Consider the following 17,196-nt stretch of genomic DNA (forward strand, 5'->3'; position numbering starts at 1 on the left):
TGTAAATGTCTGATTTTGGCAGCTAGACGATTAAGGTCACTGGGTGCTCCTTTCTTCGACAGCCTAGGCAGTGCGCTAACCTAAATCTCATCAATCTTCTCCATTATATCAACAGCTCTGGCTGGCTGTAGATATCTGCCTATTGGAGAACTCATAATGGTATCGAAACAGTGCTTTAGTGCTACTTGAGAAGTGCCAGTCTAGCACTTTAACCATTTCACCTACCTACCTACCTCCTCCTATTAGGGTCAGTTGCATTATATACCTATATATATATATAATTGGCGCGTACATCCCTTTTGGGTGTTTGGCCGAGCTCCTGCTTTTATTTGTGGCGTGCGTCTTGATGTTGTTCTAGAAATGGAGGGGCCTACAGTCTCAACCCGACTCCGAACGGCAGATATTTTTTATGAGGAGCTTTTTCATGGCAGTCATGGATGCATATGGCTAATATTTTGTGTAGTGATAGTCGAACATCCACATCCCTATGGAGTCCACTCCTTTTTCTGCTTACGTACAACATACCGTCGGAAATAAAAAGGTTAAGTTAGGAAGTTAGATTTAGAAAACAAAAATGCTTATCCACAATCAACTGTTATTCAATTATTGAATCAAAGCAACGTTTTTAGTTGCATTTTCCTTTTCAAAAGCTGTCCTGAAAAGGTTATGTTGGGACTATTTAGAAAACAAAAACGCTTTTCTACAATCAACTGTAGTTAACTTTTTCAACCAACGAGGACTTTTTAGTTGTCAAAAGCTCGTCGAGTGTTTAAAACAGGATCATGAGGCCTTCGAAGAGCTGTGCCCATACGAATTTCGATCCCATCGCCTTCTGTGAACTCTGCATTAGTTTTGTCTTTTTCTACCCTCTAAATCCTGTACCAGCTCTACCCCATACCAATTTAAAGGCAAGCTTACGCCCCCGTACAGGTTTATATGACCGCAACCGTATGTAGTGATGTGCATATGTATATACTATGTATAAATATAATAAGTGTTTGCACGTATGCGCGTCTATGAAGTTTTTCACTTCATAAATTCTATTCCCAACGACTGCTATTGCAGGGAGACGCCATTATAAATCTTTTGCTGCAGCTTAGAAGCGTACATCTCCCAGTTCAGCATCGATGCAAATACAAACATACAAACATACACATGATAATAATTCATACGTACTCCAAAAAATACTTAATCTATCCTTGTGGCTTTTTTCGTGTTTGTACAATAATTTTATAATTTTGTCGGTACTAGTAAATTAGTATGTGTGACAGTTGTGGAATTTGTGAAGAGATATTGTTGACAGGCTAAAGACCTCTTGGGAGCAACGCATAATATATGTAATGTTCATGTGTATATGTATATGTGTGTATGGATGAAGGCCTAACTTAAGTCAATGCATGCCCACTTTAATACTTTTCAGCTGTAGCTAATTTATAAAAAATGCCAAGAATTAGGAGTTGACTTCAGAAGCGTAACAAAAACTAATAAATCGTTCTTGTCTACGAAAGTGCTGCTCATTTGTTTTGCTAGTAATTTCATAGACGCAACACTAAAATGTGCAGTGCTGGTGCACCTTAAGAGCTGGTGCGCTGTTATGCGCCCATTCATTCCCCTCCATGACTGAGTTTATTGACTCTTATGACACGAGTATAATCACAGTTTTTAATTTGTATTGGAAACCAAGCCAATTAGGTCTGGTAATGGAATAGTAATAGCTTCCTACAGTAACGGTTTGATAAATTGGAGCCCTCTTATAGTTATTGAATTTTTATCGAGTGTTTGTGAGGACTAACAGGCAATGACTTGTTGATAATGACAAATATGTGATGCCATTCGCGAAAGCAAAAACCTAATATAGAAGGCCTGATGGTTTCCTCTTGTTTCTAGGTGAGAATATCAGCATGTTACACCCAAAAGCCTTTGCACAGTCTTGGTATTATCCCATCATGGATCTCATGGAACATTATACAATTCCTCACAGGCTTATTACTCTATGAGGATTTCAGGTTCATGATTTTAGATGTAAAGTTTAAAGGCAAGCCCCGCTGGCAGCACAGAGAAATTTTATTAAACAAATTGCCACGAGAAGAACTGAAAAAAAGTATACAAATTTTTATCGACCTACTAAGGAAAATTACTCTTCTCAACATTTTTTGCTAAAAGCGCATATGAGAAATTATTTCTATTTATTTTTAAAATTGAGCCCACGTTTTTTGTAGGTAGTTTCCTATTTGCGATTATTAGAATTTATTCATTGCTCGACCGTCGTAGCCGAATGGATTGGCGCGTGACTACCATTCGGCAGTGCTCAGATTCGAATCTCCGCGCATGAACATCAAACAATAGAAAGTTTTCTCTAAAATCTCTCGCCCCTCGGCAGGCAAAGGCAAGCCTCCGAGTGTATTTCTGCCATCAAAAAGCTTCCCATAAAAAACATTTGCCTTTCGAAGTCGGCTTAAAACTGTTGGTCCCATTTTTGGAACAACGTCAAGACCCACACCACAGAAAAATACGCGCCAACTATATATTTATTTTATTTTTATTCATTGGTTATTATTGATTGCTTATTTTATTATATATTCAAGAAATTCAGAAATTACAAAATAAGGCATGAAAAGAAATCTCAACATACATATGAACCTGAGACGAAACTAAGGGAAAAATTCTAACGAACTCCTTGGCATGAACTGAGCTTCTCTGCTTTAACTCGGAGCTCAGGCTCGGGTTCAGGCCCATGCTATAGATAGAGGATAGATAGATAATATCATACAGGGTGGCTGATGAAAGCCGCTACCAAAAAAAAATTGAATAACTTTTTTTCTTTTTAAGTTATCTGTTCCATTTTTGTTTTAATTTGCAGATTGATCTTTAAAATTTATTAAAATGGATAACTGGGACACGCAAACAAGAATTTGGATAGTCCGCCGCTATCACGCACTGGAGTCCGTAGTTTTGGTACAGAGATAGTACAGGCGGATGTTTGGCGGCGATCCCCCGAGCAGATGGACCATAATGAGACTGGTGAATAATTTTGCTGAGCAAGGAACAGTCGCAAGAAGGCCTTATCATCGAAACCCACCAGTTCGGACGGAGGAAACGATCGCTGCTGTAGCTGCAACTATACAAAGCAATCCAAGGGTTTCAACAAGAAGCTTATCTGCTCAACTTGGTGTCAGCCGACAGTCTTTGCAAACAATAATGCACAAAGATTTAGACTTATTTCCCTACAAAATTCAAATGGTTAACAAACTGAATGCAGCAGACTTGCCGATTCGCTTGGAATTTTGCCAGAAGATCCTGCAAATGGTGGAAGAAGACCAAAACTTGTTAAACTGCCTTTTCATGTCTGATGAGGCCCATTTCGATTTAAACGGCAATGTGAACAAACAAAATTGTCGAATATGGAGTACTTCTAACCCACAGATACTCCACGAGACGGAATTGCATCCTCTTCGCGTGACAGTGTGGTGTGCGGTTTCTTCACGCTGTGTTGTCGGGCCTTATTTTTTTGAAGAAAATGGTCACACCGTTCGGTTACTGGAGACCGTTATTTGAAAATGCTGAAAGAATTTTTCTATCCAGAACTACGCCGAAAGAGAATTCCTTTCAACTCTGTGTGGTTTCAACAAGATGGGGCAACGTCTCACATAGCCCAGACTGTTATGACCGAGTTGCGACGAAAATTTCCCAATAAACTGATTCCAAGAAACTCCGAATTTCGTTGGCCCCCCAGGTCGCCTGACCTTACTGCACCTGACTTTTTCTTGCGGGGTTTATGTAAACAAGAAGTTTATAAAACAAAGCCAACAAATTTGGATGAACTAAAACAATCCATTCGGGCAACAATTGCGGCTATTCCTGTCGCAACTCTCAAAGCAGCAATGAACAACTTTTTACTAAGATGCCGCACTTGTGTCAACGAGCATTGGGGGCATTTAAATTCAATTATTTTTAAAACTAGTTAAGCTACATTTAATAAAATTTAATGACCTTCAACTTGAAAAAAAAATAAATGAATTCCATACACTAAAAAAAAGTTATTTGAGTTTCTTAATGTAGCAAAATTCATCAGCCACCCTGTAGATATAAAAATAGAAATCAGCACTTCGTCCTTAAAATCTTTTTTGCCATCTACTCCTTGCAATACCTCATCCAGACCGAGTTCTTTCAATAAACCTAAGATGGTAATGATCTAGACTAAGCGTATGTGCCTTTTTGCAGGTCGTACCAAGCCGGAGCAAAGTATGTGAACCTTTATCTCGCCGGCTATTGTTACTTTTTCACTGCGAACAATCTCCAAAGATAAATAAAATGTTGCTGGCGACATTTAAAGCAATTGCCCGGCCGGTTCTGAATTATGCTGCGCCCGTCTGGTCACTTTGAACCAGTGACACGCAGTGGACAAAGCTCCAGATCTGCCAAAATACTGCAATCAGGATGCCTCCTGATGTCCTCAGAGCACAGCAAGGCTTCCGTTGCTCCCGGTTAAGGAGCACAGCAAGAAATGTCTACTTGGGTGCTACAGAAGTCATCATCTCAGCCATGTCAGAAGGCATCTCTTCAACTACTGGTCAGTAGTAGTCAGGACAAAATACAATTACAACTACTGGACCAGACAGACGTTAAACGACATTCATCGGGAAACTCTTACCACCTTCCTAAACTCCCGTGCTCGAATGCCGTTATCAAAGACCAACCAGCAATTACAGACGAAGAGCTTCATCTGCTTCTAGAGACCCGTCTAACTTTGGCTTGATTACGTTCTGGAATTTGCTGTAGGATAAACTCCGACTTATCCAGACTATAACCCGTCATACTCAATATATGTCCGGCATATGAAGGCCTCACAAACCTACTCACCTCACACACCTCCCTGACTACACCGCAATGGCAGATCTTAGTAAACTGATACAACAAAAGCAATAACAGGACACAAAACAAATCAAATTGTGACAAGTTTTTACTGAAAGAAGCTATGAAATACTTTCGAACATTAACCCCTTAGCTCAAATCTTCTACGGCAAGAATATGGGACGAAGCCAGTATGTTTCCTGGGACTGCTTTAGTAGGCTTAGAACAGTTATTATGTGATATTCACCAACATGAATTTAGTCGATTGGGTATTTGTACCTCAATCTGGTGTAATTCATGAAAATCATTTGAAGGATCGGGCAATTTTGTGTTCAAAAAATGAGCACTGTTTTTATTATTTAAATGGTTCATATGTTGCCCAAAGAAGAAAAGGTTCATTATAGCGTCGTCACTGACGTTTCTGAAGATCCACAAGACCAAGTCAGATCCCCTAGAGAATTTTCAAATACACTGAATATTAGTGGATTGAATTAAAGCTATAATTTAGAACAGTTGGTACGCTAATTCGCAATTTTAATGCGTGTGTGGTTGGTTAATGGTACTCGCCTAATAGTTAAAAGGACTACACTATGATTGTTTGGATGTCAAAATTTTAGCAGGTGAATCACAATCCTTTCCAATCTTACTTCTTTTGTGAGGTTTGACAATACTTTTTAACTGAAACTTTGCGCTTTTGGCGAAAAATGAATAAGGAATAATACTTCGATTTTATAAAGAAAATGTGGGAAATTTTTTAAATTTTCAGTTCTGCATTTCAAATCTAAGACATAATAATCCTACTAATGGATAAAAAAATATATAAAAGCACCAGACTTTTCTGCCCAGACTTTTTCAACTTTGGACTTGAATTTAAGATATTTCTATTATAGCTAATTACTCGACCTTCCAGGTAACTTCCTAAAATTTAATTTTCTATTAATTTATGGATATATCCTTTCCAAAAAGATCCTCGCAGAGGACGAAAAAAGGGCAGACCCGAGTGCCTAACCGAAGATTTTAAAAAAGGTGCCCAAAAGAGGGTTCAAAAGGAATTTTCTAAAAACTTTTGTTTCCTCCTACATTTTATAAATAATTTTATTGTACATTAGAAATGAAATCTCTTGCAAAAGTTCATAACCATAACCTACAACATTCCACCCAAATAAATTATTACTACGCGCGCTTTACCCAAACCATTAAATTAACTTAGAGCACAACCCATTTAATTCCACTGACTCAAAATAATCATTCGACCCATTTATTTTTTATTTCCGTATGAATCATTTTTTGTGTGTATATTTTCTGAGTAACGCATAGCAACGCTAAATTATAAGTATAAATAAATAAACGCAAATGTCAGTGCCGGCAAAACACTGCATCTGATGAGCACATGAAAATGAGAGCATACATCTACACATTTACATATATATTTGTGTGCATGAGTGTGGGCTTAGAGCTGATGTCAAATTCTGCCACCCACCCTAAATGTTTATCTACATATGCACATACATACACTAAAAAAAGCAAACTTATACGCCGAAGTGTTGTAGGTCAAGAATCCCCATTACAAATTTTCAAAAACAACAAAAAAATGGCAATGTGCCAAATTTCGCATGACGCGCCTAGTACAGTATTTGATAACAGAGCGCAAGTGACATTCCTTTGAAAACATAACACGAGCTGACACTCATTTGAAAGGAATCATCAAAATGTGAAGTTGTGAAACATTTACTTATGCGAAGGCCTATTCGAAAATATTCAATATTGCAACGTTCCGATTGAGACAATAAATATTGTATGTACCCGTATAAGACCACAGAGCCCGGCACTCAAACACTCGCTAGCCTAATTCATGGCATATATACCAATGTATGTATATATGTATGTATGTATTTATGTTTGTGAGAAGATTTTTTGATTAACCAGTGACAACAAATGTATCACAATTGCCGTCTGTTTTTTGGACAATCGCAGTGAGATGTCAATCAGAAATGATTTGTTGCTCACAGATTGCATGCCGAATATCCCGTACAGTACAACAGCATACATATACACATATATGTAAATACTCGCGCATATGTTTAGAAACTGCAACAGTTGCTGCGCTGCCAATTAATCCATTGTACGCCAATTTATAGTGCGTCATGCGGTTAACACTATTTTCCATCTGCACTCTTCTTTTTTATTTCTTCGATTTTCATTTTAATGTCAGCGACAATGGCCTTGTGTGTTCTAATTAATTGAGTGCTACTGTTTGAGTGTGTGTATGTGTGCGTATCTGCCATCTTTTGGATGGTATTTACTTTATTTGTGGACCCCAACGGTCAATGTGGTTGGTCATGAAAGTGACGGAACTTGGTATTGTTGCTATTTCTTGTAATCGGAAATGATGTCATAACAAGAATATGGGCAAAAGGGGGTGAATTATTTGTAGTGTTATTATTTCATTAAATACGCATTTATAAGTTCTCGAACTAACTCGGAAGTGGTTTTAAATTACTATGAAATATAAGTACATCCCATTCTGTGAGGTTTTCTAAAATTTCAAAATGAAATTAAAATTTAGTTACTTTTATTTCGATTGGAAACATGCGATGTACGATGTACAAAATGCTGAGGTGTGGCCAACCGTTAACCGGCTCTTAGCGATTTTAAAGAAATGAAAGAAAATAAGAAATTTGTTTACGAAAAAACTCAGATTATGTCGGTAAAATGAGAAAAAATCAACGCAATCTCCACACATGCTACTTTCTTGCTGGCTGAACAACGACTTATTGGAAAACATAAAAAATGTGGGAAATGAGCTCGAGAATCTCCGATGGCGTGGCAGTCGAAGTAAGTTAGATTAGATTGTAGCTGTAGAGAACTTGCCCTTATTTCTTTTAAAGTCTGTGTGAACTTTCTTTAGAAAATTTTAGAAGGTCCGTGACTTCCAGAGTATTGAGATCTTCCAACTCATTATAAAATTTCCTACGTAAAATGGTGAATCTTCGTCGTATAGACTAGGAAAATGGCATAGAAAGTGCGATATAGTCTCTTCTTCTTCCTTATTTAGACAGCTTCTGTAGGCGAAGTTACTTTCACAATTTTGCTTCGGATGGCCAACCTTTGTGATCTGTCATCCTTTGTAATAACCTATGGATCAGTTTAGCTTCCAATGTGTTCCAAAAATAATAACAAAAATTGTTTTCCAAGTTTTTTAACAAAAAAAAATTATTTCTAAAAATTAAAGAACTAAAAAAAGAATTTTTAAATGCTAAGAAGGAAGTGTACAAAAGTTGCTCTCCAAAAGTGACAACAAACTTTTTTTTTAATTATTTGACAAAAAAACAAAGTTTCTAAAACTTAAAAAAAAAAAACACTTTTTAAATAACAGAAAGAACCGAAGAAACAATTCTGGGGAGGGTGTTCTCTATAAATAATGACAAAAAATGTTTACAAAAAAAAATTGATTCCAAAAATTAAAACAAAAAAATTATTTTTAAATGATAAGAAAAAAGTGCGAGAAAGTTGTTCCCCAAATATTACAACAAAAATGTTTTTTTTTTTTAATTAAAAAAAAATGTATTTCCAAAAATTACAAAAAAGAATAATTTTTAAATCATAGAAAGAACCGCTATCGAAAAAACCCTTTTCATTTTCGTGTTTCATGCATGAAGATTCGAACTTACGCGCTTCCGAATAGTTGACGGGTCAAAAAAGTTGAGATTAATTAAAATAACTAATTATTTTCATAGAGTGTAACTACAAGGTGGCGCTATTTTGTTTTTGAGTACATTTTTTTACTAAATAAAAACAAATGATTTTGAGTGATTAAAATCTTCATTTTGACCTTTGCGCGCTCCATTGCTTATCTTCGACTTCGAGAAAAACGACTTTAAAGTTTTCAATTTTCTGAGGGTGCAGTATTACTTTTACTTACTTTACTTTAAGACATACATACTATCAGGTCAGTCCATAAGTTCGTGCGTTTTTTAAAAATGGTTTTAAAATTAATAAAAAAGATGTTATTTATTAGTCAATAATATATTTTCCTTCATTATTTACAATGTCTTCCCAACCTTTAGGCAAATTTTTAATTCCCTGCTCAAAAAATTGTTTGTCCTTAGAGCCAAAATACGCTTCGATATCCCTTTTTATAGCTTCTTTTGAGGAGTAGTTCTTGTTACTCATATGGGATTGAAGGCCACGGAAAAGGTGATAATCACAAGGAGCAATATCTAGAGAGTATGGTGGCTGCGGCATTAGCTCCCATCCGAGCTCGTTCAGCTTGCCTAATGTTTGCCTTGCGGTATGAGGTCTTGCGTTGACGTGGTGAAACAAAACTTTGCGTCTATTCACTAAAGACGGTCGATTTTTGTTAAGTGCCTCATTCGGGTTTGATAGCTGATGGGAATAATAATCAGCAGTTATCGTCTGGTTTGGTTTCAGAAGTTCATAATAAACAATACCGGCCATATCCAACCAAATAAACAGAAGAATTTTCTTGGGGTGAAGGCCATCTCTAGGGGTCGGTTCTGGTGTTTCATCTTTATCTAACTATTGGTGTTTGCGAACAGGCTTATTGTAAAGGACCCATTTTTCATCACCAGTAACGATACGGTCCAAAAAACTTTCATTTTCAACCGTTGCAGCAGCTGAAAACACACATTCACTCTCTGCTGAAGGTTGGCGACGGAAAGTCTATGCGGAAACCATTTCCCCAGCTTTGAAACCTTTCCCAACTGAACCAGGTGCTTGCAAACTGTTCCATGCGATGAATTTAACCTCTGAACTATCATATCGACTGTCAAATTTGGCTCAGATTCCACGGGTTCGAGAAAGGCGTCGGAGTTAAAGACTTCAGGACGACCAGCGCGCAGGGCATCCTCCACGTGGCAGTTACCACTTCGGAATTTTGAAAATCACTTTTGCGCAATCCTTACACTCACGATTTTCTCTCCGTGAACAGTGGAGCGATATGTACGCGTAAAAAATGCTAAATAATAATTTCTTAGCAACTAAAATAAAAAAATGTCATTTTTACTATTCACTAGCAAAACTATTCGAAACTAAGTACCGGAATTACTTGGAGTTTTCCCGACCAAGTGCTGCCACCCCAATAAACTAGCCCTGTCTAGTGCTCTGAACCTCACCTTTTTACCGAAAACTGAAATTGTGGCCGCTTCGTTCGCCAAAATATGTTCTTAATTTCCTTCAGAACGTTTTGGAAAAATCAATGCTAGTCGCAACTCACACACTCGACTCCTTTCGACCATTAGGGAGTTATTTATTTATTCTGCAGACATGCAATTGAATTGAAAAGTGCGCACACGTGGAAAACAGAACACGAAACCTGGAAACGACAGTCACCGCATAAACAATATACAGACATACAAGGTTAAATACATTGTATGTATGTATATGGTTACATTACAGATATTGCCCATTGGTATGTACATATGTGTTTGTGTGTGCATATTTTCGTTTTTCATGGAAATGACTCAACTGCAACTTTGATACAATACATTGCCGTTATTGTTACAGCGGGAGCTCCATTGGACTCCGACACCTCATCGTCGGTGCCGACAAAGAGACTTTGTTTTTGTTTTAGCTTTTTGTAGCAAGAACTGGTGAGCATGGTGGCATGACAAATCGCTGTCAAATAAATACATATTTGGATAAGAAGTGTCTACACATGTACTACATCCATACTGCTATAGGAAAACATGAACACACAAATACAACTATACATGTATGTGTGTGCAAAAGTATATCAAATATGAAATCATACATTTGCATGTTTGCATATTTCTGCTTACTTTTGTTTGGTGAATTTTATAGCTCAATGAGTCATGTTTCAAATTATTCTCAAAGGTGAAGCCGAGAGTAATATGACCTAAGGATATTTTTAGAGGACACCAAATTTTTATTCTAATCCTTGCTTTATAAATAAAATAATGAAATATTAAATTAAATTAATGAAATATTAGAAATTATGCAGGATCTTAATAGCTTTACCCTTTTCTGATAAATTTCCCAGAAATTTTCTGCATAAAACCGATGAGTGGGAGCAAATATTTAATTATTTAAACCAAAATTACATCAAACAGTAAAGACAAAAGTCAATCACTCAAACTTAGATAAGTGCACATATACGTACATATGAGTTACAAATATTTTGTATGTTTGAATATATGTATGTATGTATGCACACATAAAATGTATATATAGGGACTATAATTTTGATGGTTATAAATAGTCTAAAAGAACCACATAAATATTATATGCGCCCAGATAAGATTTCGTCTACTTATCTCTTACGTCATAAATACCATATCGAATTTTATTATTTAATTAATTTAATACCGATAAACTTACAATCACACACAGTGAATGCCACTGCGAATCGTACAATTATTTTTTTTTCGAATGTTTTTTTTTTCAATACATACTCATTTAAGTCAAATTTTTTAATACATACTTATTTTACAAAAGTCAAGGTAAATGAAGGTAGCAAACTTTATAGAAAGCCAAAAACAAATCTAAGACATTTCAAATTTTTCTAATATTTTTGTGAATTCGTTTTTAAGTAAGCAGCTTCAATTTCGTATTCAAAAAATTCTAAAAAATTGCGTTAAATTGTTAAGAAAAATTTAAGAATATTTTTAAATTTTTCAAATAATTTATATTTTTAGTAAAAATTATTGAAAAACGCATATTTCATGTTATGCAAAATCGCTGTACGATTTTCAGCGACACTCACTGTATATACTGAAGAATGGTAACACTTAGCTGTCATCTGATTTGACAGAAAATTAGTTTTATTCTTCCGCTGAACGAAAATGATTGTGTATACGCCCAAAGAACGCTGGGAAATATTGCGACATTACTTTGAAAATCATGGTAATGTTGCAGAATGTGTACGAAAATTACGTACCGCAATGGGAAGAAGAAAAGCACCGAATGAAGCGTATGTGCGTTACTTTGCGAAAAAAGTAAGAGAAACTGGGTTGCTTATTGACAAACCAACGAGTGACCGACCAAAAACCGCGCGTACACCCGAAAATATTGCTGCTGTGATGTTATGCCAACAAACCAGCAACAATTGATGCACTGAAGACCAACATACGCGATGTCATAGCTGAAATACAGCCGCATACAATCGAAAATGTGTTGAAAAATTGGACCGATGGTATGGGATGGTGCATGGCTAGCCGAGGCAGCCATATGAATGAAGTTGTGTTTCATCATTAACCGGAAGGATTGTACTTCAAAATAAAAAAAACAGTTTGGAAAAATATTGAGTAGTTTCTTTTTTATAGCATTTTTAATTCCGTAAAGTTATATGGCGGACCCTATATGTGAAGGGGAACTTGAATCAAAATATTAGTACAACATATAACTAAAGAGCTTGCATATACATATGTACGAGTATTTGTTGAAATTATAAAATTTGGCCTCCGCTGGTTTAAAAAAAAAATAAATTTAGAAGAACAGAAATGGAGCATTTGGCAAGGCAGAATAAACTCTTCTTCTGTATTTGCTTATTTGATTTTGAATGTCAGCGATCATTCATTATTATTTTTGCATTAATAAGCTGAGAGTCTCTGCAACATTCACGCCAGAGGAAACTAGGCGCAAATTAGTTCTCCATTATGCCCCTCATTACCTACTCTGAGGTGGTATACAACAAACTTGACACCACATCCTGCCATAAACTTAATGTGGCATTTAATAATGCCACGCGGTATGTATATGGGATTGTTAGACATGATCATATATCCACCTGGCGAACAAGGTTACTGGGCTGTTGCCTTAACAGTTATTTGTCTGCTAGAAATTGCATATTTATGTGCAAAATACCAGTGAGATACACCAGTAAGATCTCACAGACACAAAAAATGCATCGTTCCAACATTTAAATACCTAGATGATCTAGATTATTCTTCATTAAAGCTGTTAAAGAGTGGAACTCATTACCCGACACCGCGAAGACTGGACTTAACAGATTTAACTACAGGGCACAAGTCTATAATTACTTTAAAAGAGTTTGACTGCGCTGAATTAAGGCAATAAATTTCTCTCTATATTTTCTAATAACTACTTTTGTTTTTTCTTTTCTAAATTCCTCTTTTCTTTTCCTACTACCAAAGCCTTATCTTTTTAGTATTATAGTTAAGGTAAACAAATTGGATTGATTTGGATTGGATAAATTTAGACTAAGTAACTTTCGTGTTAAAATCGTTCTAGTTGTACGAGAATATACTAATATTGAAGTACTATTAAAAGACCTTAGTCTTACTTTGTAATATTGATATAAAAAAATAAATAAATAAGTAAATAAATCAATAAATAAAAAATAAAACTTTTACTACTAACAATAATTATATTTAATTTATATTGTTCACAATTTCCCTATAATGATCACGATCTTTAGTTACATTCCATAGTTCAGCTATGTTGCCAAGGCCTCTCCGGTTCCCCGTAAGCTGATTTCTGCCAACACATCGTTTTCCCTCAATTGTACCTTTTGATGTTGAATTGCTGGCAGCTATTGGTGACCTGATGTTTGTAGCTCAGGCATACTGTTTTTATTAAAAGTGTAGTGTCATCGGCATATCTAATATGGTTTATGAAAACGCCACTGACCTCGAAAGAGCTTCTTGACATATTTTTTCGGCGTCGATGTTTAAAGCAAACAGAACTTCGAGCACCCATACCATTTTTGAAACCAAATCGTGACCTTCCCATGGCTTCTTCAAATTTGTTATAAATTCTGTTATGAATTATTTTTAAGAAAATTTTAAGGGAGTGGTTCATGAGACTGGTTTTCTGGCTGGTTTTCTTTGGAAATAAATAAGATCATTTCGTATTATTATTTATAAATTATTACTGTTTTTTAATTATATGTATTATTATTAATAAATTATTACTGCTTTTTATATGTATAAAACAACAACAAAGTTGTGAGCACATACATGTTGTCCTGCATCAGTAAATATGCGACGGTATGTGAGCACAACATTTTCGCTTAAGTTTAAAGGGGAAATTTATTTTGATCTCACAAAGATAGATGCTCATGGCGATCCATCTGGCAGCTAAAATAACCCCCGGAATGCGACAGATATTTAAATTACGGTTAAACATGTGCAAAGTGGGTCGCTTTACGCTTTACCAAAGTTCGGAAATATTAAAAGCATTTGACCATTTCTTGAAGAATCAAATAATCAGCTAAGACTTATGAGCTGAACTTATGTCAATAGGTAGCTCTTAAACAATTTTCTAGGGGGTCTAGTAAGTAGAAATATTACGTGACTCATCCTGGGACGATTCAAGAGTTAAAACAAGAAATTGAAATTGCAATTGGTGGGATAAGTGGCGAAACATGCGACAACTTACTTAAAAATTGGGTTACTATTAATTCAGGCGTGGAAGTCACTTGAATGAAATTATGTTTCATGTTAATGGAAGATTTACCCTTTTAAATAACAATAATTTCTTAATTATTAATTCGTTTTTTTAATTAAATGCCTCATACTATATAGATCCTTTATAGCAATACGAGTATTTGCTTATTTGGAAATGTTTGCCCAGTGCAATTGACGTTATTCACATTGTACTTGTATATATTTTATTGATGATGCTAAAGATAACCAATAAATTTATTCAATGACCTTTTAAGGCGTTCTCAAGTCTTCGGATAAAGTTAAGGAGGAACGCCACTGTGAAAATTCAAAAAATCGATTTTTTTTGCATAAATTGTTAGTATAACTACTCAAGAAAATGTGGTAAAAATTGTACAGCGAAATTCGCTTTATTCCCGATTCTACTATATGTGCACTTATGTGAGCGCCCGCAGGTTCGGTCCCGTAGCGCTTACGATACGATGCTTTATTTCAAACGCGTTTTTCTCGAAACGACTTTTTTTGATACGGTGGCAACGATTTCTCGAAAACTAATGAACCGATTTTAATTTTATGTTTTTCAAATATTTTGTTATCGCATTGGCTATCGTTTTACGTAGCCGATTTTGAAAATAAATATTTTTTTTGGTCTGTTGAAAATCAAAAAAATGGTGAAAAACACACATCGAAATTCAAATCACCACCATTTTGTCAAAAAAAACAAAAAAAAAAAACATGTAGCCGATAGCCACTATTGTGTAGATTAATAAAATTTTTGGGCTTTTGATTTCAGATGATTATTCATTCCTGAATCGCTGCCACCAGATCACGTCATTTTTTCTTAACTCGTTGGCAAGTCATCACGAATCGCTTGACGTCATAACAACGCTTTCAAATAGTGGAAATTTACTTTGAAAAAAATAAATCTGTTCATACAGCACTGGCGGTATCATCCGTCCTTATTTCTTTCGAAGTGAGAGAAAAGCTGTGTTATGGTGAATGGCGAGCGCTATCACGCCATGCTGTCTGAATTTTTGTTTTCCAAAAATTAATCAGCTAAACTTCGACAGCATTTAACTCCAAAAAGATGGTGCAGCATGCTATACAACGCGCTTAAAAATCGATTTATTGCAATATTCAACCCACCATTTGAAAAAGTGCTTAAAAATTGGATTGATAGAAGGGACCATGGAACTCGTAGCCGCGGTGGACATACGCCGGATATCATATTCAAAAAATAAGTGCCATGAAATTATATACCAGATTATAGTAAACAAATTTCATTACAACAATATTTCTTTTTTGAACTGAACGATCCACCCTCGACGGAGAAGCAAATAGATTTAGTAAAGGAATATTTTTATACAAAAACTAAAAGTTTAGGCGAATTTTGAACAAACAAACTTTTTTTTTAATCTTAAGCTACGGTTCGATTTTTTCTGTGCTGAAAATGAACAGAACATTTGAGGTCAAATATGGCCAAAGCGGAAGCGAAATACGTAGTTCTGTCCGTTCCCACGTTCGTCGGTTCTACGTAACCGGAACGACCCGCATTTAAATCCGAGCAAGGACTGTCACCTCAACAGCATTCCCCGTATATGTATGGGGAATGATTATGCTACTACAACAACAGCAACGCAATTCCGTCGTTTTTTACTTAGGATCAAACCCTCAAAAACTTTGCTGGTAGTCGCTGGGATAAGAATAAATAAAGGGTATTTCAAAAGTGACTCAGAGATATGAGTAACGAATAACTTCCGGTACCCTTTTTTATGTCATCTTTGATATTTGATATTTATCAGACGTACAATTTTACAACTTATTATATGCTGGTAAAAAAAATTTCAAGATACTGGTTCTATCGGGGATAGAAAACACAGACTGGCAGATCAAAAACTGAACGTTATTTTCAGAATGTTACCGCTGTAACGGAAAGTGTTGCTGAACAACCTACACCCAAAAACATCGATATCGATTGAACCCCACAATTAGGCATTTATGAATCGGCTGTTTGGCGGATTTTACCTGTAGATGTGCGCATGGTGGACATTTAAATGATGTCATTTTTCACATATACTTCTTAAGAGTTGTATTTTCAGTAAAAATAGTGCAACCTGAAGGAATATAAATTTTTATAGCGTCTATTTTATCACAACACCTAGGCGGATCTTTTGGAAGATCCTTTAGAAGCTCAATATGAAGAAGAACACGTCAAAAATTTATGTCAATAGTCAACGAATAGTTTTCTAAATGATGCAACAAACTTAATAGCCTCAGATTCCTGCGCATCGACAAAAACTCATCTTGTAAAATTTGATGAGAATATGAAACGTCAACGGTATAGCATTATAATGAAAAAATTACGACTCGAATAGGATTAGAATGAAAGAATTCGCCAAAGCAAATGTTACCCACAAAAAGAGAAATCTGAATCAGTTGATCTCAGCTGAGGAAAATTTTGACAATCAACTATAACTTAAGGGGACAGACACCTGTAAAATTTCGGAAAACAATTTTTTTTTTCCATAAAATGTTAATATTATCCTTTAATAATATGTGAAAACAATTTTTAGAACGTAAATTGAAGTATTTCTTATATTATAGGTTGTCAACCGTGACAACTCTATTCTTTGCGTTCGAGCGCTGGTATAGGAATAGTTACGTTGCCGACTTTAGACGCGTTTTTCTCAAATTTATATTTTTCGAATTGACGTACACGATAACTCGAAAATTTATTGGCCTATCTCCCTGAAATTGTGTACACATCTTTTTTATGATATTACTTTCTTTGTGAATTTACGAGTTTTCAAAAATTTTTCGAAAAAATAATTTTTTCGAAGCAAAAATAGTGTTCAGGTCACTGACGCCGATGCTATGATACAATGCCCACCAATTGAGAAGCCCCGCTGCGACCTTCCTAGAAGAATTGAGTGTACATCCGCCATTTTAAATAATTAAA

At 35.6% G+C, this 17,196-nt stretch overlaps 1 protein-coding gene across 2 annotated transcripts in view; it reads right to left on the reverse strand.

Moving 5' to 3' along the window:
- LOC129236924 (GAS2-like protein pickled eggs) overlaps positions 1–17,196 on the reverse strand; it is a 223,344-nt gene that overhangs the window by 197,989 nt on the left and 8,159 nt on the right. The window lies entirely within an intron of this gene.

The sequence above is a fragment of the Anastrepha obliqua genome, chromosome 2 (assembly GCF_027943255.1).
Source record: "Anastrepha obliqua isolate idAnaObli1 chromosome 2, idAnaObli1_1.0, whole genome shotgun sequence".
In the NCBI taxonomy this organism is placed as follows: Eukaryota; Metazoa; Arthropoda; class Insecta; order Diptera; family Tephritidae; genus Anastrepha; species Anastrepha obliqua.